Raw genomic sequence first — 24,329 nt, forward strand, 5'->3', positions numbered from 1 at the left:
CGACATGTAACATGTTCTTAATGGGCTCTAATCCTTCTTGAATACTAGGGAATTCTTGAATATTAGTTCTACTTTTATTTTTCTCTTCCAATAAAAAGTGCCTTTGTATGGTGAGTTTCCGAAAAAATTCATTGAGATGCAAATATAATGAAAAAGTGTCTAAATCCGCAGTGGGGCAAAAGCAGAGTCCCTTTCCCAAAAGGGATTTCTCCTCCTGTGTAAGAACATGTTTGGAAAAATTATAGATCCCCAATTCTCTTTCACTACAACTTTCTTTTACTACATCTAATCCCTTCTGGGGTTGTTCCAATTGGGGCTGCCTTTAAAGGCTGTAACAATGGATGCTTCCTTCATTCCACCTGAGGAAGACGGCTGTGACCGTGGAAACGCGTTGTGGGTATTGGAGGAAGATTAAAAGCTGAGTTTTAAACTTTTTTATTGGTCTTTGCCTCTCCTTTAGCGCTCCTATAGACCGCTTTTTCTGCAGCACTGAGACCAATGTTAGGACTCACCATCTGTAATTTCTGTTTTGGGATTATAAATGCTCTTGGGACACCCTCACACCCAGGGCTGTGGGGTACTCGGTACCGGGCCTCAATGGGAGTTGTCACGGTAGCTGTGACCTGGCCCGTGGCCCTGGGCGCCCATGGTAAATGTTCAGTGTGAATGAATAAGTCGTGACGCCACCTGTGGTGTTCGGCAATGTAGATGTTAGGCCGACGCTGCAGACAGATCCTCTGGGACAGATGGTGTGGTGCAGCAGTGATGGTATAGCCCTCCACAGGTAGGGTTGTTGTCCCAGGGCAGAGTAGATATGGTGACAATTAGGTGGTGAAGTGTCAGGCGCAGGGGATGTAGCGGTGCCGAGCAGGTTGACGCTGGAATAAGTGGAGGACACCAGGGCATGTAGTTCCAAAGCTTTGCTCACAGTCTGTTGTACAAACAGGTGCCTGCATCCGTGCCGTGTCCTCCGGGTCAGGGACTCAGTCAACCTCCAGGCCAGATGGAATATTCCTTTCCAACACTCGGCCAACATGTGCCTTTCTGAACGTCTCCTCTTATAGCGCCTTTAAATGAAGTACTCCTAGTACTGAGTTACACTGGAGTTCCTCCTGTCCGATGTTCTTATGAATTCTACTTGTACGGCAGACAGATGTAGCCTGCTTCGGGGACTCCTTGCTACTAAGTCCTGGCTCACAATCCAGTTGCTGTTGTGCCCCCAAGTCTTGTGTGGGAATAAAGTGGTCACTACTTCTATTACTCCGGTGTCTGCTGCAGGACCATTACTATCCGTACAACCTCGGGGACCGGGCCCCGGCCTTGCGCTTAGAACTTCTAGGAAGGGTTCTCTTCTCACCCACGTCCTCTGTTCTCTTTTACTCCTCACGTTCTGTACTAATCTTTTCCTTCTATGGAGAGTCAAGCTTTCAGTCTATGTTGCTCTCTCGCTCTCTCTTTCCCGTGCCAGCAGACCCTGATCACTGGGATCTGCTGCAGCACTTCCATCCATCTATCCCTCTCTCTAGGGATCTTCTTCTCTCTAGCTCCTCCATCAACCACTGATTCTCAACTTAAACGCTTCCCGCTCCTTGTAATGTAAACTAACTCCACCCACCTCCCAGCATGTTTCGTGTTCCAAGCAGAGAGCCACCAATGGGTGCTTTGCTATACTCCAAGCAGGGAGCCGCCGAAGGTGCTTTGCTACACTACTTTGTGGTGTGGGGTGCAGGCGTTGGAGCGTGGTCAGGAGTTTCCACCTTACCTGGATGGTGGGGCACCACACCTCAGGAGGAGGTGCAGTACCTCTGTGGCGACTGAGCCTCAGGGGCGCCACACTCTATACACAAGTCATAAGATTTAACCCATTTACTTCACTGCCTACCTAACACACTGCTTGCTCAGGCAGCTCCACTGAGGCAATGAAAGGGTTAACACCTCTTCAGGAACACTACCCAACCCCCTCCACACCTAACTCCTCTTGTAGGAACAGCTTTTTAGAGTATATGCACACGTTGTGGTTTTTTATGCGTTTCTGCGGCGTTTTTGGAAGCGCAGAATTGCATCAAATCCGCAGTGCAGAGTGCACACAATGTTAGTGAACGGGAAATCCAAAAACGTTGTGCACACACTGCGGAAAAAAATGCGTGGATTCGCAGTGTTTTATTTTCCGCAGCATGTCAATTCTTTGTGATGAACAGCAGCGTGTCTGCACCCATTGACTTGCATTGAGTCGGGCACTTTTGCAGCAAAACCGCAGGTCTAAAACAGATCTGTGATTTTGCTGTGGGGGTCTGCCGAGGCTGTGCGGGGGTCTGCGGGGCTGTGCGGGGATCTGCCAGGGCTGTGCGGGGGTCTTTCGGGGCTGTGTGTGTTGTGTAGGCAGGCATTGTCCGATGGGACTACAAGTACCATCTGGCTATGCCTGCTGCAGTGACAGTGATTGACACATTAGCCAATGATGGTACAGTAGTAATTCCATCATCCGGCTAATGTGTTGAATGTAAAAAAAAAAAAAACACATACACATATATAGTTCATACTCACCATCTACACCTAATCCCCGAAGCCCTCGATCACCTGAAAAAAAATTAAAATAATAAACAAACATTATACTCCCTGTGTCCGACGTAGTCCAATTTATACGATTGTCTCACGACGATCTGTGGAGAGCTGTCACATCAGCTGTTGCGACTGCTCTCCAGGGGCTCCGGTGATACAATGATGGAGATAATCCTCCGCATTGTATCACTCCTGAATTCACCTGTCACTTTGCGGCACTACAGCGTGAGAATTTTCTCACGCTGTAGTGCCGTAAAGCGAGAGGCTTATCTCCGATAACACACTGTGGGAGAGTTATCTCCGGTCAGTGTGTCATCGGAGGCCTATAGAACGGGCACATCAGCTGATGTGACAGCTCTATATGGGAGATCGTCATGGGACAATTGTTATTAATGGGATTACGTTGGACAGGGAGTATATTGTTGATTTGTTTTCTTGAATTTTTTTACATGAGACGGTGGCTTCAAATGGATTTAGGCATACAATAAAAATTATTAAAAACTGTGTAGTGTTATATTTCATTAAAATACTTTACTCTAATGTGTGTGTTTTTTAACCCTTTCTTACTATAAGATTAATAATGCATAGGTGTTTTTATTGATGCCTCTCCATTATTAATCGGGCTTAATCATAGAATCGTAGAGTTGGAAGGGACCTCCTGGGCCATCTGGTCCAACTTCCTGCTCAAAGCAGGATTCCCTAAATCATCCCAGTCAGATGTCTGTCCAGCCTCTGTTTGAAGACTTCCATTGAAGGAGAACGCACCACTTCTCGTGGCAGCCTGTTCCATTCATTGATCACTCTAACTGTCAAAAAGTTTTTTCTAATATCTAATCTGTGTCTCCTCCCATTCAGTTTCATCCCATTGCTTCTAGTCTTTCCTTGTGCAAATGAGAATAAAGATGATCCTTCTACAATGTGACAGCCCTTTAGATATTTGTAGACAGCTATTAAGTCTCCTCTCAGTCTTCTCTTTTGCAAACTAAACATTCCCAAATCATGCAACCTTTCCTCATAAGACAGGGTTTGCAGACCGGTCACCATTCTGGTCGCTCTTTTCTGAACTTGCTCCAGTTTGTTGCTGTCTTTTTTAAAATGTGGTGCCCAAAACTGGACACAATATTCCAGATGAGGTCTGACTAAAGAGGAGTAGAGGGAAATAATGACTTCACGTGATCTAGGTGATCTAGATTGTATGCTTGTGTTAATACATCCTAGAATTGCATTTGCCTTTTTTGCTGCTGCATCACACTGTTGACTCATATTCAGTCTGTGATCTATTAGTATACCCAAGTCTTTTTCACATGTGCTGTTGCTAAGCCCTATTCCTCCCATTCTGTATATGCTTTTTTCATTTTTATTGCCCAGATGTAGTGCTTTGCATTTTTCCCTGTTAAAAACCATTCTGTTAGTTGCTGCCCACTGCTCCAGTTTATTTATATCTTTTTTAATCCTCTCTCTCTCTCTTCTCTAGTATTAGCTATCCCTCCTAGCTTTGTGTCATCAGCAAATTTAATCAGTTTACCCTCAATTCCTTCATCTAAATCGTTGATAAAGATGTTGAACAATACAGGGCCCAGGACAGAGCCCTGTGGTACCCCACTTGAGACATTCTTCCAACTGGATGTGCAGCCATTTACGACCACTCTTTGGGTCCGATCACTAAGCCAGTTATGAATCCACCTAACAGTTGCCTTGTCCATTCCATACTTAGTCATTTTCTCAATAAGGATTGTATGAGATACTTTGTCAAATGCTTTGCTGAAGTCAAGATATACTATATCTACAGCATTTCCTTGATCCACCCAATCAGTGATTCCGTCATAGAAGGAAATTAAGTTAGTCTGACATGACTTATTAGTTACAAACCCATGCTGACTCTGTTTAATCACTTCATTCTTATCCAGGTACTGACATACATGTTGTTTAATAATTTGTTCAAAGATCTTTCCTGGTATAGAAGTCAGACTCACCAGCCTATAGTTGCCTGGGTCCACCTTCTTCCCCTTTTTGAAGATAGGAACAACATTTGCTCTTCTCAGTCTTCTGGGACTTCTCCTGTTCTCCAAGAATTTTCAAAGATTATGGAGTGGTGTTCAAAAATTTCTTCTGCTATCTCCTTCAGTACTCTGGGGTGTAATTCATCTGGACCTGGAGACTTGAATTCATTTAGGTTAGCTAAGTGTTTCCTCACTATCTTTCTGTTTATAGATATCCTGGAGTCTTCTATTCCCATAATAGGACAGTGAAGAACAGTTGATGTTACATTTCCTTTCTGAGAGAAAACAGATGCAAAATAGGAATATAAAAGTTAGGCCTTCTCAACATCCTGTCTTACCATTTCATCATTTTCATCCTGTAAAAATCCTATAGCATCTTTGACTTTTCTTTTACTTTTGACATATCCCCAAAATCCTTTATTATTGCTTTTGACATCTCTTGCAAGCCTCAATTCATTGTCAGCTTTAGTAATCTGATTTATGCCCTGCAGACAGCATTATATTCTTCTTTAGATATGCCTCCCTCTTTCTATTTTATAAACATTTTTTTCTTCCTTTTTAGCATGTGCTTAAGTTCTGTGTTCATCCATCCTGGTTTCCTTAAATGCTTCCTATTCTTCCCTCTTTTCGGAATTGTTAACAATTGTGCTTTGAGAATTTCATTTTTCAAGATTTCCCATCCTTCCTGGACATTTTTGTCTTTAAGGATATCCAGCCATTGGATCCCTCCAATTCTCTTTCTGAATCCCTTAAAATCTGCCTTTCTGAAATCTAACCTTGATGTCTGAGTCTTCACAGGTCTTCCTCCTCTAGTTATCCAAAATTCTAAAATAGCATGGTCGCTACCTCCTAGGGTCCCAGCCACTTTTACCTCCTCAACCATTTCCTCCCTGTTTATAAGGATTAGATCCAAGGTAGCAGTTCCCCTTGTTTTCTCCCCTACCTTTTGGAAGATAAAGTTGTCAGCAAGAGAGGATAAGAATTTCCTTGACCTGTTAGTTTTGCCTGAGAGAGATTCCCAACAAATGTCTGGATAGTTGAAATCTCCCATGACAACTATGTCATATTTTTTGGAGAACTTGGCCATTTGATGCATAAAGAGTTCATCCATATCTTCAGCTTGCACAGGCGGCCTGTAATAAATGCCTACAATGGTGTCCTTTCCATTGTTCTGTCCTTGTATTCTTACCCAAACAGTTTCCACAGAACTCCCAGTCTCTGAAGCTTCAATCTCTGTGCAGATATACGTGTTTCTAACATACAATGTGACACCTCCTCCTCGTTTATCAAGTCTGTTTCTTGCAAATAAGTTGTATCCTTCTAGTCTTATATTCCAATCATCTGTATTGTCCCACCAAGTTTCAGTGATTCCAATGACATCATATTTCTTTTCCTGTGTTAGTAGTTCCAATTCTCCTTGTTTGTTGCCCATGCTTTGTGCATTAGTATAGAAACATTTTCGTTTGTGATTGGTTTCTCTTTCTCCAATATTTTTATTAATTAGATTCTTTTGTCTTTGTTCTTCCTTTCCACTTCTAATAGCAGAGTTCTCAATAGCATTTGTCAGGTGTATGGCTTTTTCTGGTCTATTGCTTCCCTTCCCATGTTGTTCTAGTTTAAAGTTCTCCTTACAAGTGTAGCAAGGCGACTTCCAAATACATGTTTTCCAGTCTTCGTAAGGTGCTCCCCATCTCTAGAAAGTAGTCCATCGTATAGGTAATTCACTCTGTGATCCAGAAATCCAAATCGCTGCTGAAGGCACCATCGACGTAGCCAGTTGTTCACCTGCAGAATCTTATTCCACCTCCTTGTTCCATGGCCATCCACTGGGAGGATGGAAAAGAAGACCACCTGCGCTCCCAGTTCTTTCACTTTCTTGCCCAAGTCTTCAAAGTCTCCGTGATCTGCACATGGTTTCCAGGTCGTTTCTTGTGGTGTCATTTGTCCCCACATGTAGTAGCAGGAATGGGTAGTCATCTGTAGGTCTGAAGAGTCCTGATATCCTGTCAGACACATCTTTAATTTTTGCACCTTGAAGACAGCACATTTCTCTTGAAGTTATGTCCAGTCTGCAGATAGCGGCCTCTGTTCCTCTCAACAGGAAATCCCCCATGACAACCACTCTCCGTTTCTTCTTCACAACATTTTTCTTTCTCCATCCAGGAGGACTCTGAAGGCGTACAAGGTTGCTGTTTGTGGGTAAAGTCTTATCCTGATGTATGTCTTCATCGTTTTCCTGCGTGAGAGCCTGGTACTGGTTCCTGAGAAGTATGGGTGCTGACTGCCTCCTGATCCTCCTGCTTCTCTGGGTCACATGTTTCCATTCCTCTGTTTCTTCAGGTGCACTTCGAAGTTTTTAGCAAGGTGACATTAACCCCTTATTACCCCATATGCCACCACTACACGGCAGTGGGAAGAGAGGGGCTAAGTGCCAGAATTGGCTCATCATACAGATGCGCCATTTCTGGGGTGGCTGTGGGCTGGTATTTGTAGTCAGGGGGGGTGCCAATATCCATGGCCCCTTCCTAGGCTATGAATATCTGCCCACAGCGGTCTGTGTAGCTTTTCTGGCAATAAAATATAGGGGGACCCCACGTCATTTTTTTGGGAGGTCCTCCTATTTTAATAGACAATAAAGGCTATGCAGACAGCTGCGGGCTGATACTCATAGCCTCGGAAGATCCATGAGTATTACCCCCTTCCCAGACTACAAATATTGGCCCCCGGCCGTCGGCTTTCCCTCTCTGGAGCCCACGCCATTTTTTTTCTTGTTTTTTTTTTTTTTTTTCAAAATTAAACATATTTTTCATTAATAAACATCGGCCTTGCTATTATTTATCTATCTATACTTATCCATAGATACAGTGGGGAAAAAAAGTATTTAGTCAGTCAGCAATAGTGCAAGTTCCACCACTTAAAAAGATGAGAGGCGTCTGTAATTTACATCATAGGTAGACCTCAACTATGGGAGACAAACTGAGAAAAAAAAATCCAGAAAATCACATTGTCTGTTTTTTTTCATTTTATTTGCATATTATGGTGGAAAATAAGTATTTGGTCAGAAACAAGCAATCAAGATTTCTGGCTCTCACAGACCTGTAACTTCTTCTTTAAGAGTCTCCTCTTTCCTCCACTCATTACCTGTAGTAATGGCACCTGTTTAAACTTGTTATCAGTATAAAAAGACACCTGTACACACCCTCAAACAGTCTGACTCCAAACTCCACTATGGTGAAGACCAAAGAGCTGTCAAAGGACACCAGAAACAAAATTGTAGCCCTGCACCAGGCTGGGAAGACTAAATCTGCAATAGCCAACCAGATTGGAGTGAAGAAATCAACTGTGGGAGCAATAATTAGAAAATGGAAGACATACAAGACCACTGATAATCTCCCTCGATCTGGTGCTCCACGCAAAATCCCACCCCGTGGGGTCAGAATGATCACAAGAACGGTGAGCAAAAATCCCAGAACCACGCGGGGGGACCTAGTGAATGAACTGCAGAGAGCTGGGACCAATGTAACAAGGCCTACCATAAGTAACACACTACGCCACCATGGACTCAGATCCTGCAGTGCCAGACGTGTCCCACTGCTTAAGCCTGTACATGTCCGGGCCCGTCTGAAGTTTGCTAGAGAGCATTTGGATGATCCAGAGGAGTTTTGGGAGAATGTCCTATGGTCTGATGAAACCAAACTAGAACTGTTTGGTAGAAACACAACTTGTCGTGTTTGGAGGAAAAAGAATACTGAGTTGCATCCATCAAACACCATACCTACTGTAAAGCATGGTGGTGGAAACATCATGCTTTGGGGCTGTTTCTCTGCAAAGGGGCCAGGACGACTGATCCGGGTACATGAAAGAATGAATGGGGCCATGTATCGTGAGATTTTGAGTGCAAACCTCCTTCCATCAGCAAGGGCATTGAAGATGAAACGTGGCTGGGTCTTTCAACATGACAATAATCCAAAGCACACCGCCAGGGCAACGAAGGAGTGGCTTCGTAAGAAGCATTTCAAGGTCCTGGAGTGGCCTAGCCAGTCTCCAGATCTCAACCCTATAGAAAACCTTTGGAGGGAGTTGAAAGTCCGTGTTGCCAAGCGAAAAGCCAAAAACATCACTGCTCTAGAGGAGATCTGCATGGAGGAATGGGCCAACATACCAACAACAGTGTGTGGCAACCTTGTGAAGACTTACAGAAAACGTTTGACCTCTGTCATTGCCAACAAAGGATATATCACAAAGTATTGAGATGAAATTTTGTTTCTGACCAAATACTTATTTTCCACCATAATATGCAAATAAAATGAAAAAAAAACAGACAATGTGATTTTCTGGATTTTTTTTTCTCAGTTTGTCTCCCATAGTTGAGGTCTACCTATGATGTAAATTACAGACGCCTCTCATCTTTTTAAGTGGTGGAATTTGCACTATTGCTGACTGACTAAATACTTTTTTTCCCCACTGTACATCAAAAGAATCTACGGATATATCTATGGATATACTGTATCTATTGTAAGGTAGTGCTGTCATTCAGGTAGGGGATACACGCTTGGCAGCCAAATAATCACGTCCGGCACGGGTTTTCCATAAAACAATAACAGTCCATGCGGTTTATTCAGGCATCATAAACCATGACCAGCAACATAAAGTTCATATAAACAGCATAGCGTCCATGACAGAACTTCACTCTGCTTATCCTGTAGTCATACAGGTTGTGCAATGTCCAGCACACAGGCTCTCGAGCCTCACAGATATATCACCTGTCAAGGTTACCTTCTCATAGCTTCTTCATACTCCATACTTCAGACGTCCATTCCCTCCAGGGAACTGTCAGGCACATGCAGCCATTACTCACAGCATTCACGTGCTGTCAGACAGGAAGCCCCATCTCCCAGCGGTAGTGATGTGTCATTCATGAACGATCGGATTCAAAGACTCAGCTCCCTGCTGTAAACGAAATGAGCCGGCTCTGCAGGGTGAACAGCGGCTTATCAGACCCAGCTTAGGCTACTTTCACACATCAGGTTTTCGGCGTCAGGCGCGATCCGGCGTCGTGCCGGAATGCCGGATCCGGCAAATGTTTTGTAAAACCTGATGTGCCGGATCCGGTTTTCTGCCGGATCCGTCTTGTTCTTGACAGACAAAACCGGATCCGTCTCATCCGGTTCATCCGTTTTTCTATCCGTTTTTACACGGATTACGCCGGATCCGGTTTTTAAAATTGACCCTTGTGGCCTTCCGAACGGGATTGGCTACTGGAAAACTATATATAGCATGTTCCTACAGCCCTTCTTTGACAGGTTGTAGAGAAGAAAGTGCAGGTTGGAGAGAAGAGCAAGTTACTGGCGAAGATGGATGTTGTCATTGGAAATATTACCACTAGAAGTTCTGTGACGGTTTCAGGGACAATTTTCCACTATACTTTATGTCACCTCAAGGCAGAGTACACTGGGATGACAGAGTGTGAAAGATTTGTGCCCTAACCAAACTTGTGTACCTTCTGGACCAACAGTATATACCTTTGCCAACCAAAGTTGGCTATCTTGTCATGGTCTTACTATTTTTACCTTTAGGCCACAGGTGTGTACCTGGTTGTGTTTTATGCAAAGTATTTCACCTTTTAACAAAAGTTGTGTACATTGGTAGGAAATCACCAACAATAAACACAACTTTTCAGGTGAAATACTTTGCTTCAAACACAACCAGGAACACAACTGTGGCAAAAAGCTAAAATTTACCCACAGTTATATACCTGGTTTTGAATACCTTTTTACCTTTGAAATACCCTGTATTTAACCTTTTTTTTAAACATAGTTCGCCGCAGAAAGAAATGACAGACAACCATTGTGAAACGATAATTTAACTTTTATTTAAAATTTTTTTTTTTTTTGTAAAATGTTTTTAAAGTGCAAAAAACTTTTTTAATAAAGGTTTTAAACCCAATGGGCATTTTTATTACAAAAAACACACATTACAAATCTGTGTACTGTGGGGTGGAAATACTGCTGGAGGGGCTGCGGGACACTTCGACACTGGGTGTGTGGAGAGAGGACTGGGATCGTGGTGGGGAAGGAACAGTTAGAGGTGAAGGTGTGGAAAAAGCTACAGAATGGGTGGACATGTGGGAGGCAGAAGAGGTGGTGGGCGGTGGAGTGGAGGGTTGGGCAGGGACTGTAGGAGCAGATGATGTTGATGGAAAGTTGTATGGGGAAGGAGTTTGGTACGGGGAAGGAGTTTGGTACGGGGAAGGAGTTTGGTACGGGGAAGGAGTTTGGTACGGGGAAGGAGTTTGGTACGGGGAAGGAGTTTGGTACGGGGCAGGTTGCTGGAAGTGGGGAGATGTCTGGTACTGGGGAGGTTGCTGGTACTGGTGAGGTTGCTGGTATGTAATAGGAGGGGGAGGATGGAAAGTGGCTGGAGGGGGTGCAGATGTAATAGGAGGGGGAGGATGGAAAGTGGCTGGAGGGGGTGCAGGTGGAGGAACTACAGTGGTGGGAGGTGGAGGTTGGGAGGTAACCTGCTGTAGAGCACCGTGGCACGAATGCATTACATGCATCTGCTGGGTAGGAGATAGTGTTGCCATGCGCTCCACAACAGACCTGAAAAAGGTGTGGTTTGGCGAAGATCTTGCTTCTGAATGCATGGTTTGCAGAAGTGTCTTCACCTCCAGAATGCTGGAGTTGATCTGCTGAAAGCCTGCGGAGATTTGCTCTGACAAGACTTTTAGACAGTTCTGGAAAGATGCATTCAGATTCAAGAACTCTTGCGCATAACTCTTTTCCTGACCCCTCTGCCGCTGCCGCCCAGTACCCGCAGGTGTACTAGAGGTGGCAGGGGCAGAAGGGTGGGGTAAAGGGAAAGCGATCTCCTCACCAGCAGCTTCATGTAATGTAGGCGGCCACGATGCTCCTGTGCTGGTGGATGGGACAGATGGGTCGAATGTGTGGGAAGGCTGGGAAGGTGCAGATGTACCGGGGCGGTCGAAGTGTCCCTCGGTGCCGGTCTCCTCAGGGATCGCCTCAGAAGGGTCCAATCGTGCAGGCTCCCGAGTGCTGCTCACCGTGCTGTGGAATAAAGAGAAAAAAAAACAATTAAAATACTGACATGGTATGGCCCTGGCTGAAAAAAAAAAGTTACATCTAACATTTTTTTCACATGTGGTGTGTAATATTTACCTTCTGGTGAGCATTGTTTCCCGGAGGAACGACAGGGCTTGTGCGTACTTGTACTTGCTCCTGCGTCCTCCAGATCCACTCGGGGCCCGCATCTCTTTATTGAACTCCTTCTTGAAACGATCCCTCACAGACCACCACCGATTCACAATTCTGTTCCCTGAAACGAGAAAGGAGTGGTTAGTATACAACATCAGTGTTTCACAAACTCCAGTCCTCATGGTCCCCAGGGGTCATGTTTTCAGGATTTCCATAGTAAATAGAAATCCTGAACACATGATCCGTGGGGACCACGAGGACTGGAGTTCGGGAAACACTGGTTTACATCAAGCAACCGGTACTGTATATACTTACGCTCTTTAATCTGGGCCCGAACATCGAGGTCCTCCCAGCGGCCCACAAGGAGCAAACAGATTTCCTCCCAGAGTCGTCGGGTAACGATCAGGTCAGCGTGGCGGCGGTCAGCCATATTCCAGAGCGGCTCCCTTTCTCTGACGAGATCGATGAGGCGGTCCACATCAATCCCTCCATCCTCACCGTCAGAGTCGGGAGCACGCTGTGAGGGCTGTTAAAGAAAAAGACAAAAATAACATAATTAGCCTCCACAAAAGAAATGAAATAAAAAGTGCAAAAAAACAAAGCAAAAATATTTATACTTACACGCTGGTGACCGCCGCGTTGCTGTCGCCGACGACCCTGGGAGGCACTGCGAGGACCTCTTGGCCGAGCACCAGATTGGGAAGACTAGAGAAGAAAACAAAAAATGTTATGTCTTTGGATGTAGGCATTTGTTTGCTGTGTGTGGTCTGCAGAACATTGTTTTCTATGTGTTGTGTGTAGTGTGATGTTGTGTTTCTGCGTTTGATGCAAAAAACTTACCAATTGTGAGCCCACTCCAGGTGTCTGTCCACCCCTTCCTTCTTCTTCTGGGAGCTCCTCTTCATCTTGTGATTCCTGTTTTGAAATAAAAGGCAATGAATAGACATATATTACAGAGATGATGGATTTTGGAAATAAAAACTTACCGTCAAACGCTGACGATGCGAGGGAGGGCTCCCAGAAGAAGATGTGCTGTCCTGTTGATGGCCAGACTCCATAGCTGTGGGTATTGCTGCTGCTGTTGCTGCTGCCAGTGATGCCATTTCTGCTGCTGCTGCTGCTGCTGCATCTCTTTGGCGGCTGTTGAATAAAGAGAAACAAAAGGCCAATGAATATCTTGCTATTCCATGGCCCTAGTTTGGAGGAATGGGGGATTTGATAATTACCGTCTCTCATCTGCTGCTGGACTCCCCTCCTCAGCATGTTCCATTTGCTGCTCCATTTGTGGTGGTGCTGATGGTGCTGCTGCTGCTGCAGATGTCTGCTGCCTTCTCCTGCTCCTGGTTCTTGGCTTGGGTGGCATGTTGGGTGTGGCTGAGGGTCCCATTGTCTTGCTTTTATATATCTCCTGTGGGCAGAGCTACTGAGCATGCTCAGACCAAAAAACCGGATCCGGCGCATTGTGGCGCTCATAGGCTTTCATTGTGTGAAAAAGCCGGACGCGCCGGATCCGGCGTGTCCAGCTTTTTCGCCGGAGACAAAAAACGTTACAGTAGCCGTTTTTTCCAGACGCCGGATCACGACACATTGCCGGATCCGGCGAAAACCGGATGAAACGCATGGCCATCCGGCGCGATCCGGCGCAAATGCAAGTCAATGGGGGGGAAACCGGATCCGGCATTGCATTTCGCCGGATCCGGTTTCTGTCAAAAGCGCCGGTTCGCGCCTGATGGCGAAAACCTGATGTGTGAAAGAGGCCTTACTGAAGCCTGACTGTGACTCATCTGGGGGCGGAGCAGTCAGGAGAGGACTGTGAATAAATGCAGGGGAGTTAACCCTTCAGTCCCAAATATACACTGCCAGTTCCTCCATGGCATATATGGCATGGAGGGACTCAGCACATTGTCATCATCATCATCTGCAATGATCTGTGCGTTACCTTTAGTCCTGAATAAAGACCTACTTTACTGGCCCCTCATCCATGGCATATACATACAGTATATGGTATGTGCAGGAGGAGAGACTCAGCACATTGTTTGGTATATCATCGTCTCATAGTGATAGGCCAGGCTCACATTCCGTTAATGTCCCTGCTTTCAACGGGATCCGTTACATAGCAAGCGGCACTAATGCTATGTAACGGACGCATTAACGCACCCATTGGCCGCAATGCTACTAACGCATCCAAACGGATGCCAAAATCAGAATGATGCGTTACTTCATGACGCACCCCCGACTGCTGCAGACCAAGGGTACGTCATGAAGTAACGCATCATGCCGATTTTGGATGCGTTAGTATCATTGCAGCCAAAGGGTGCGTTAACGCATCTGCTACATAGCATTAGTGCTGCTATGTAACGGATCCCGTTGACTGCAGGGCCAGGAGGATTCAGGACAACACTACAGGGAGGAGGATAGATGACGTCAGTTGTTGCTGCTAAGGGCTCATACTCACTAGCGAGAGAGTCGCACGTGATACTTGTGTGAGTCTCTCGCATGGAAACCTGGCACTGCCACCAGCACTCGGACCGGAGCATGCGGTTACATGTACTTCTATGCAGTCACCCCCTCTAGTCCGAGTGCCGGTGGCAGTGCCAGGTTTCCATGCGAGAGACTCACACGAGAATCACGCGAGTCTCTCGCAAGTGAGTATGAGCCTTTAGGGTAGGGTAAGTAATGTAAAGTGATTTTAGGCAAAACCTGTGGAGAGATCAGGTCCAGCTCCAATCATTATATAGGGTTAAGCTGGTTTCACACTTGCATATTTTGGATGCACACGGACCTGTTTTCCTCTCCATTGACTTTCAGTGGTGACGGATGGGACTTGCGTGTGCATCCAGTTGTCACCGTTTTCCCACAGATCCGCATGTCTGCATATTTTATCAGATGCACAAAAACGCAACTTGTTGCAGTTTCGTGTAATCTGAAAAACACACAGGCACAGGGAGACGCACGGATCCGCGGCTACACGTCTGGAATTAAAATGGAGTTCTATGGAGCACGGATACAGGACAACATGGATCCATGTGCTTCCGTGTGCAGGAATCTGTTTTGCGGCACTGAGCATGCTCGGAAGCGAGGGATGTGCTATATGGGACCAGTATGCAGACATAATATAGACTATGTCCGCATGCTGCTCTGTCATACAGTGATCTTTCCTGCCTCACTAGAAGGGCTTATGCCCTGTGTTATAGTGTGGTAATGATAATAAAATGTATTGGGAGCATGTATATTACATGGGGCACCTGGTTAGGGGCTGCACAAGTGGGGCTGCATTCACACTAGCGTTGTGGTATGGTCATACCTCCCAACTTTTGAGGTATGACCGGGGCAAATTTTAGGTCACGCCCCCTAGCCACACCCATTTTAGTAGTCACACCCATATCCACGCCCCAACCGCACCCATTTAGCACTGCTGATCACACTGACTGGTACCGAGGGCACAGTGGCTAGCATTATGGGTACTGTGGCTGGCATTATGGGCACAGTGGCTGGTACTGTTGGCACACTGACTGGTACTAAGGAAAAGAAAGAACAGAGAGAGAGAAAATAGAGAGAAAGAAAGAAGGGAAAAAAAGAACAGAGAGAAAGAAAGAGGGGGAAAGAAAGAGAGAACAGAGAAAGAAAGAGGGGAAAGAAAGAAGAGAGAGAAAGAAAGGAGAGAAAGAAAGAGGGGACAGAAAAAAGAACAGAGAGAGAGAAAGAACGAACAGAGAGAGAAAGAAAGAGGGGAAAGAAAGAGAACAGAGAGAGAAAGAACAGAGAAAAAGAAAGAAAGAATAAAGCAAAAGAAAGAACAGAGAGAAAGATAAAGAAAGAGGGGAAAGAAAGAGAACAGAGAGAGAGAAAGAAAGAACACAAAGAAAGGAAGAACAGAGAGAGAGAGAAAGAAAGAACAAAGAGAAAAATTAAGATAAGAGAGAGAAAAAAACGGAGAAAGAACAGAGAAAAAGAAAGAAAAGAGAAAAAGAAAGAACAGAGAAAGAGAAAGAAACAGGGGATAGAAAGAACAGAGATAGAGAGAAAGAACGAAAGAATAGAGAGAAAGAATGAGGGGACAGAAAAAAACAAGAGAGAGAGAGAAAAAAAGAAAGAGGGGAAAGAAAGAACACAGAGAGAGAAAGAGAACATAGAAAGAAAGAGAGAAAGAAAGAGGGGAAAGAAAGAACAGAGAGAGAGAAAGAAAGACAGAAAGAGGGGAAGAAAGAACAGAGAGAGAAAGAAAAAGGGGAAAGAAAGAACAGAGAGAAAGAAAAGAGAAAAAGAAAGAACAGAGAGAAAGAAAGAAAGAACAGAGAGAGAGGAAAGAACACAGAGAAAGAAAGAGGGGAAAGAAAGAACTGAGAGAAAAATTAAGATAAGAGAGAGAAAAAAAGACGGAGAAAGAACAGAGAAAAAGAAAACAGAGAAAAAGAAAGAACAGAGAAAGAGAAAGAAAGAGGGGAAAGAACGAAAGAATAGAGAGAAAGAATAAGGGGACAGAAAAAAACAACAGAGAGAAAAAAAAGAAAGAGGGGAAAGAAAGAACACAGAGAGAGAAAGAGAACAAAGAAAGAGAGAAAGAAAGAGGGGAAAGAAAGAACAGAGAGAAAGAAAGAGGGGAAGAAAGAACAGAGAGAAAGAAAGAAAGAGGGGAAAGAAAGAACAGAGAGAGAGAGAAAGAGAAAGAAAGAAAAGAGAGAAAGAAAGAACAGAGAAAGAAAGAAAGAACAGAGAGAGAGGAAAGAAAGAACACAGAGAGAGAGGAAAGAAAGAACACAGAGAGAGAAAGAAAGAGGGGAAGAGAACAGAGAGCTAGAAAGAACAGAGAGAGAGAAAGGGAGAACAGAGAGAGAAAGATTCTAGTGAGAAAGAAAGAGAGAGGGGAAAGAAAGCCCGGCTCACATTTTAGTGCCCACCTAAGCCTCCTGATGCAGGACATATCATGATCCGCTCACATGGCCAGCATCCCTGTGTCCAAGACGATCACGCTGTCCGCACTGTCAGAGGAAGACACGGTGATGGATCTGAAGCATTCCCTGAAGTGCCTCCATGGTTCCGTCACAATCTCCACCCGAAATTACCTCATTTCCGGTTAACTTCCAGCACGTCATTTCCGGTCACGTGCGAATTTTAAAGTGCTCCTTGGGGCTCTGACGTGTACTCCTGTGTCTGCGGGAAAAGTAACCTCCCGGCCGGGGCAGTGGGGCAGACTCAAAATCGGGACTGTCCTGCTGGATCTGGGACAGTTGGGAGGTTTAAATGCTACCCACCATACACCTTGTACACACATGGCTCTGCACACCTCATACACACACGGCTCCGCTCCGAACACCTCATGCACACACGGCTCCACTGAGTACACACATGGCTCCACTACATAAACCTCGTACACATGCGGCTCTGCTCCGTAAACCTTGAACACATGCGGCCATGCTCTGTACACCTTGTACACACATGGCTCCAATCCGTAAACCTTGTACACATGCAGCTTTGCTCCATACACCTCGTACACAAGCGGTTCCACTCTTTGCACACGCGGCTCCACTCTGTACACCCCGTACACACACGGCTCAGCTCTGTACACTTCGTACACACAGGGTTCTATTTTGTACGCCCCGCACACACGTGGCTCCGCTCCGTACAACCCGTACACACGGCTCCACTCCATACACACGCGGATCCACTCAGTACACCCCGTACACACACGGCTTGGCTCAGCACACTTTGTACACACAGGGCTCCGTTCCGTACACCTCGTACACTCGCGGCTCCGCTCTATACACCTCGAACACACGCGGCTCTGCTCCGTACACATCGTACACACGCGGCTCCGCTCCGTACACACATTGCTCTGCTCCATACACACAAGGCTCTGCTCAGTACACCTCGTACATACACGGTTCCGCTCTGTACACACATTGCTCTGCTCCATACACACAAGGCTCTGCTACATCCTCCCTGTAAACCCCTCCTGACCCCACACATAAACTTCTCTCATCCAGCACCATGACAACCAGCACAGCAGTCCTGCACACATATCACTGCACTCTTATACACATCACTGCGCTCTAATATATAAATCACTGCACTCTCATAGACATCACTGCGCTCTCATAGACATCACTGCACTCTCACAGACATCGCTGCACTCTCACAGACATCGCTGCACTCTCAGACATCGCTGCACTCTCACAGACATCGCTGCGCTCTCACAGACATCGCTGCGCTCTCACAGACATCACAGCGCTCTCACAGACATCACAGCGCTCTCACAGACATCACAGCGCTCTCACAGACATCGCTGCGCTCTCATAGACATCGCTGCGCTTTCATAGACATCGCTGCGCTTTCATAGACATTGCTGCGCTCTCATACATATCACTGCGTTCCTATAGACATCACTGCGCTCTCATAGACATTGCTGCACTCATACATATCACTGCGCTCTTATAGACATCACTGCACTCCAATATATAAATCACTGCGCTCTCATAGACATCACTGCGCTCTCATAGACATCACTGCGCTCTCACAGACATCACTGCGCTCTCATAGACATCACTGCGCTCTCACAGACATCACTGCGCTCTCATAGAAATCACTTCTTTATCATAGAAATCCCTTCGCTCTCAGGAAGATAACTGATCACACAGATGTCTCAGCTCAGGATCACTGCGCTCTCTTAAAACTCTCAAAAGAAAATCACTGCCCCCGTAACATCCATTGCACTCTTGTAAACATCACTGTGGCTTCATCCAATAAATTCCAGCATCACTGCGCTCTGCTAAAAATCACGTAGGATTTGATCAACAAATGAAGGAATTAGAAAATGTGCAGCGCTCTCAGCCTTCATATCTGTCACCTGCCCTGAGACACGGTGCAGCCAAGGTGCTAATAAGGTGCAGACACGGACTGAGGCACCTGATCACCGCAGCCCCGCCTGCAATGAACGCTAGGCTGTAATGAACTTCTCTTCTCTGTACGCACAGGACCTGTGATGAGGTCACAGGAGGAGAGGAGTCAGGAGTCACATGATGATCATGTGACCCCTGACTCCTCCCCTCCTGGACCTCACCACAGGTCCTGTGCTCACAGAGAACTAACTACACCCTAGCGTTCATTGCAGGCTGACTGGCTTCCACCGCGTCTCTGGGAGGGCAAGTATGGGGAGGGGCGTGCGGCTTGTCTCCCTGCAGTGCGGGACAAATAGTATCGCGGGCGGGACAGCGGGTGGGAGGGGCAAAAAAGGGACTGTCCCGCGGAATCCGGGACAATTGGGAGCTATGGGTATGGTGCGTTGTGATGCGTAGCAATCCTGATCCAGATTACATCACTATACATAACATAGGGACGCACGGACCTGCGTTTGCATCAGGATGCATCATGTGCACCGACACATATCACAGCACTTACTAATTCACAAAGCACATGAACAAAAAATGCCACAATACATGGTAAGGCTACAACTGAGGAGCAGGGGCCTGTTCACAAGAGCTGACAATCTGAGGAAAGAGCAATGCTGAATAACAGTCTACACTGCGTCACTAGAGACTGATACAGGAGTATAACAAGACCTCACTGTACAGGAGAGACCAGAGCGAGGAGCAGGGGCCTGATCACAAGAGCTGACAATCTGAGACAGCAATGCTGAATAACAGTTTACACTGGGTCACTAGATCCTTATACAGGGGTATAACGAGGCCTCACTGTACAGGAGAGACCGGAGCGAGGAGCAGGGGCCTGATCACAAGAGCTGACAATCTGAGGACACAGCAATGCTGAATAACAGGCTACACTGCGTCACTAGATCCTTATACAGGGGTATAAAGAGGCCTCACTGTACAGGAGAGACCAGAGCAAGGAGCCGGGGCATGATCACAAGAGCTGACATTCTGAGAAAACAGCAATGCTGAATAACAGTCTACACTGTGTCACTAGATCCTTATACAGGGGTATAATGAGGCCTCACTGTACAGGAGAGACCGGAGCGAGGAGCAGGGGCCTGATCACAATAGCTGACAATCTGAGGACACAGCAATGCTGAATAACAGTCTACACTGCGTCACTAGATCCTTATACAGGGGTATAACGAGGCCTCACTGTACAGGAGAGACCGGAGCGAGGAGCAGGGGCCTGATCACAAGAGCTGACAATCTGAGGACACAGCAATGCTGAATAACAGGCTACACTGCGTCACTAGATCCTTATACAGGGGTATAGCGAGGCCTCACTGTACAGGAGAGACCAGAGCGAGGAGCAGGGGCCTGATCACAGGAGCTGACAATCTGAGGACACAGCAATGCTGAATAACAGGCTACACTGCGTCACTAGATCCTTATACAGGGGTATAGCGAGGCCTCACTATACAGGAGAGACCGGAGCAAGGAGCAGGGGCCTGATCACAAGAGCTGACAATCTGAGGACACAGCAATGCTGAATAACAGTCTACACTGCGTCACTAGATCCTTATACAGGGGTATAAAGAGGCCTCACTGTACAGGAGAGACCAGAGCAAGGAGCAGGGGCCTGATCACAAGAGCTGACATTCTGAGAAAACAGCAATGCTGAATAACAGTCTACACTGTGTCACTAGATCCTTATACAGGGGTATAATGAGGCCTCACTGTACAGGAGAGACCGGAGCGAGGAGCAGGGGCCTGATCACAATAGCTGACAATCTGAGGACACAGCAATGCTGAATAACAGTCTACACTGCGTCACTAGATCCTTATACAGGGGTATAACGAGGCCTCACTGTACAGGAGAGACCGGAGCGAGGAGCAGGGGCCTGATCACAAGAGCTGACAATCTGAGGACACAGCAATGCTGAATAACAGTCTACACTGCGTCACTAGATCCTTATACAGGGGTATAACGAGGCCTCACTGTACAGGAGAGACCGGAGCGAGGAGCAGGGACCTGATCACAAGAGCTGACAATCTGAGGACACAGCAATGCTGAATAACAGTCTACACTGCGTCACTAGATCCTTATACAGGTGTATAATGAGGCCTCACTGTACAGGAGAGACCGGAGCGAGGAGCAGGGGCCTGATCACAAGAGCTGACAATCTGAGGACACAGCAATGCTGAATAACAGTCTACACTGTGTCACTAGATCCTTATACAGGGGTATAATGAGGCCTCACTGTACAGGAGAGACCAGAGCAAGGAGCAGGGGCCTGATCACAAGAGCTGACAATCTGAGGACACAGCAATGCTGAATAACAGTCTACACTGCATCACTAGATCCTTATACAGGGGTATAGCGAGGCCTCACTGTACAGGAGAGACCAGAGCAAGGAGCAGGGGCCTGATCACAAGAGCTGACAATCTGAGGACACAGCAATGCTGAATAACAGGCTACACTGCGTCACTAGATCCTTATACAGGGGTATAAGGAGGCCTCACTGTACAGGAGAGACCGGAGCGAGGAGCAGGGGCCTGATCACAGGAGCTGACAATCTGAGGAAACAGCAATGCTGAATAACAGTCTACACTGCGTCACTAGATCCTTATACAGGGGTATAATGAGGCCTCACTGTACAGGAGAGACCGGAGCGAGGAGCAGGGGCCTGATCACAATAGCTGACAATCTGAGGACACAGCAATGCTGAATAACAGTCTACACTGCGTCACTAGATCCTTATACAGGGGTATAACGAGGCCTCACTGTACAGGAGAGACCGGAGCGAGGAGCAGGGGCCTGATCACAAGAGCTGACAATCTGAGGACACAGCAATGCTGAATAACAGTCTACACTGCGTCACTAGATCCTTATACAGGGGTATAACGAGGCCTCACTGTACAGGAGAGACCGGAGCGAGGAGCAGGGGCCTGATCACAAGAGCTGACAATCTGAGGAGACAGCAATGCTGAATAACAGTCTACACTGCGTCACTAGATCCTTATACAGGTGTATAATGAGGCCTCACTGTACAGGAGAGACCGGAGCGAGGAGCAGGGGCCTGATCACAAGAGCTGACATTCTGAGAAAACAGCAATGCTGAATAACAGTCTACACTGCGTCACTAGAGACTGATACAGGAGTATAACAAGGCCTCACTGTACAGGAGAGACCAGAGCGAGGAGCAGGGGCCTGATCACAAGAGCTGACAATCTGAGGACACAGCAATGCTGAATAACAGTCTACACTGTGTCACTAGATCCTTATACAGGGGTATAATGAGGCCTCACTGTACAGGAGAGACCAGAGCAAGGAGCAGGGGCCTGATCACAAGAGCTGACAATCTGAGGACACAGCAATGCTGAATAACAGTCTACACTGCATCACTAGATCCTTATACAGGGGTATAGCGAGGCCTCACTGTACAGGAGAGACCAGAGCAAGGAGCAGGGGCCTGATCACAAGAGCTGACAATCTGAGGACACAGCAATGCTGAATAACAGGCTACACTGCGTCACTAGATCCTTATACAGGGGTATAATGAGGCCTCACTGTACAGGAGAGACCGGAGCGAGGAGCAGGGGCCTGATCACAGGAGCTGACAATCTGAGGAAACAGCAATGCTGAATAACAGTCTACACTGCGTCACTAGATCCTTATACAGGGGCATAATGAGGCCTCACTGTACAGGAGAGACCAGAGCGAGGAGCAGGGGCCTGATCACAAGAGCTGACATTCTGAGAAAACAGCAATGCTGAATAACAGTCTACACTGCGTCACTAGAGACTGATACAGGAGTATAACAAGGCCTCACTGTACAGGAGAGACCGGAGCGAGGAGCAGGGTCCTGATCACAAGAGCTGACAATCTGAGGACACAGCAATGCTGAATAACAGTCTACACTGCGTCACTAGATCCTTATTCAGGGGTATAACGAGGCCTCACTGTACAGGAGAGACCGGAGCGAGGAGCAGGGGCCTGATCACAAGAGCTGACAATCTGAGGACACAGCAATGCTGAATAACAGTCTACACTGCGTCACTAGATCCTTATACAGGGGTATAATGAGGCCTCACTGTACAGGAGAGACCAGAGCAAGGAGCAGGGGCCTGATCACAAGAGCTGACAATCTGAGGACACAGCAATGCTGAATAACAGTCTACACTGCATCAATAGATCCTTATACAGGGGTATAGCAAGGCCTCACTGTACAGGAGAGACCGGAGCGAGGAGCAGGGGCCTGATCACAAGAGCTGACAATCTGAGGACACAGCAATGCTGAATAACAGTCTACACTGCGTCACTAGATCCTTATACAGGGGTATAATGAGGCCTCACTGTACAAGAGAGACCAGAGCAAGGAGCAGGGGCCTGATCACAAGAGCTGACAATCTGAGGACACAGCAATGCTGAATAACAGGCTACACTGCGTCACTAGATCCTTATACAGGGGTATAATGAGGCCTCACTGTACAGGAGAGACCGGAGCGAGGAGCAGGGGCCTGATCACAGGAGCTGACAATCTGAGGAAACAGCAGTGCTGAATAACAGTCTACACTGCGTCACTAGATCCTTATACAGGGGTATAATGAGGCCTCACTGTACAGGAGAGACTGGAGCGAGGAGCGGGGCCTGATCACAAGAGCTGACAATCTGAGGAGACAGCAATGCTGAATAACAGTCTACACTGCGTCACTAGATCCTTATACAGGGGTATAATGAGGCCTCACTGTACAGGAGAGACTGGAGCGAGGAGCGGGGCCTGATCACAAGAGCTGACAATCTGAGGACACAGCAATGCTGAATAACAGGCTACACTGCGTCACTAGATCCTTATACAGGGGTATAATGAGGCCTCACTGTACAGGAGAGACCGGAGCGAGGAGCAGGGGCCTGATCACAGGAGCTGACAATCTGGGGAAACAGCAGTGCTGAATAACAGTCTACACTGCGTCACTAGATCCTTATACAGGGGTATAATGAGGCCTCACTGTACAGGAGAGACTGGAGCGAGGAGCGGGGCCTGATCACAAGAGCTGACAATCTGAGGAAACAGCAATGCTGAATAACAGTCTACACTGCGTCACTAGATCCTTATACAGGGGTATAATGAGGCCTCACTGTACAGGAGAGACTGGAGCGAGGAGCGGGGCCTGATCACAAGAGCTGACAATCTGAGGAGACAGCAATGCTGAATAACAGTCTACACTGCGTCACTAGATCCTTATACAGGGGTATAAAGAGGCCTCACTGTACAGGAGAGACCAGAGCGAGGAGCAGGGGCCTGATCACAAGAGCTGACATTCTGAGAAAACAGCAATGCTGAATAACAGTCTACACTGCGTCACTAGAGACTGATACAGGAGTATAACAAGGCCTCACTGTACAGGAGAGACCGGAGCGAGGAGCAGGGTCCTGATCACAAGAGCTGACAATCTGAGGACACAGCAATGCTGAATAACAGTCTACACTGCGTCACTAGATCCTTATTCAGGGGTATAATGAGGCCTCACTGTACAAGAGAGACCAGAGCAAGGAGCAGGGGCCTGATCACAAGAGCTGACAATCTGAGGACACAGCAATGCTGAATAACAGGCTACACTGCGTCACTAGATCCTTATACAGGGGTATAATGAGGCCTCACTGTACAGGAGAGACCGGAGCGAGG

At 46.8% G+C, this 24,329-nt stretch overlaps 1 protein-coding gene and 1 long non-coding RNA gene across 3 annotated transcripts in view; one reads left to right on the forward strand and one right to left on the reverse strand.

Moving 5' to 3' along the window:
* Positions 1 to 18,736, reverse strand: part of LOC141049873 (uncharacterized) — a 58,091-nt gene extending 39,355 nt beyond the window's left edge. Inside the window, exons 1-2 of the long non-coding RNA XR_012220461.1 lie at positions 16,837 to 18,736; positions 16,672 to 16,752 (exon numbers count right to left, since the gene is read on the reverse strand). This is a non-coding gene — a long non-coding RNA (uncharacterized lncRNA). The remainder of the gene's footprint in view (positions 1 to 16,671; positions 16,753 to 16,836) is intronic.
* Positions 18,737 to 18,812: 76 nt separating this feature from the next.
* Positions 18,813 to 24,329, forward strand: part of LOC141049881 (serine/threonine-protein kinase PLK2-like) — a 163,967-nt gene continuing 158,450 nt past the window's right edge. For both annotated transcript variants that reach the window (XM_073546724.1, XM_073546732.1), the window contains exon 1: positions 18,813 to 18,912. The gene's annotated coding sequence lies outside the window, so the exon portion shown is untranslated. The remainder of the gene's footprint in view (positions 18,913 to 24,329) is intronic.

The sequence above is a fragment of the Dendrobates tinctorius genome, unplaced genomic scaffold, assembly GCF_039654945.1.
Source record: "Dendrobates tinctorius isolate UK_male_01 unplaced genomic scaffold, ASM3965494v1 ptg000011l, whole genome shotgun sequence".
Classification (NCBI taxonomy): domain Eukaryota; kingdom Metazoa; phylum Chordata; class Amphibia; order Anura; family Dendrobatidae; genus Dendrobates; species Dendrobates tinctorius.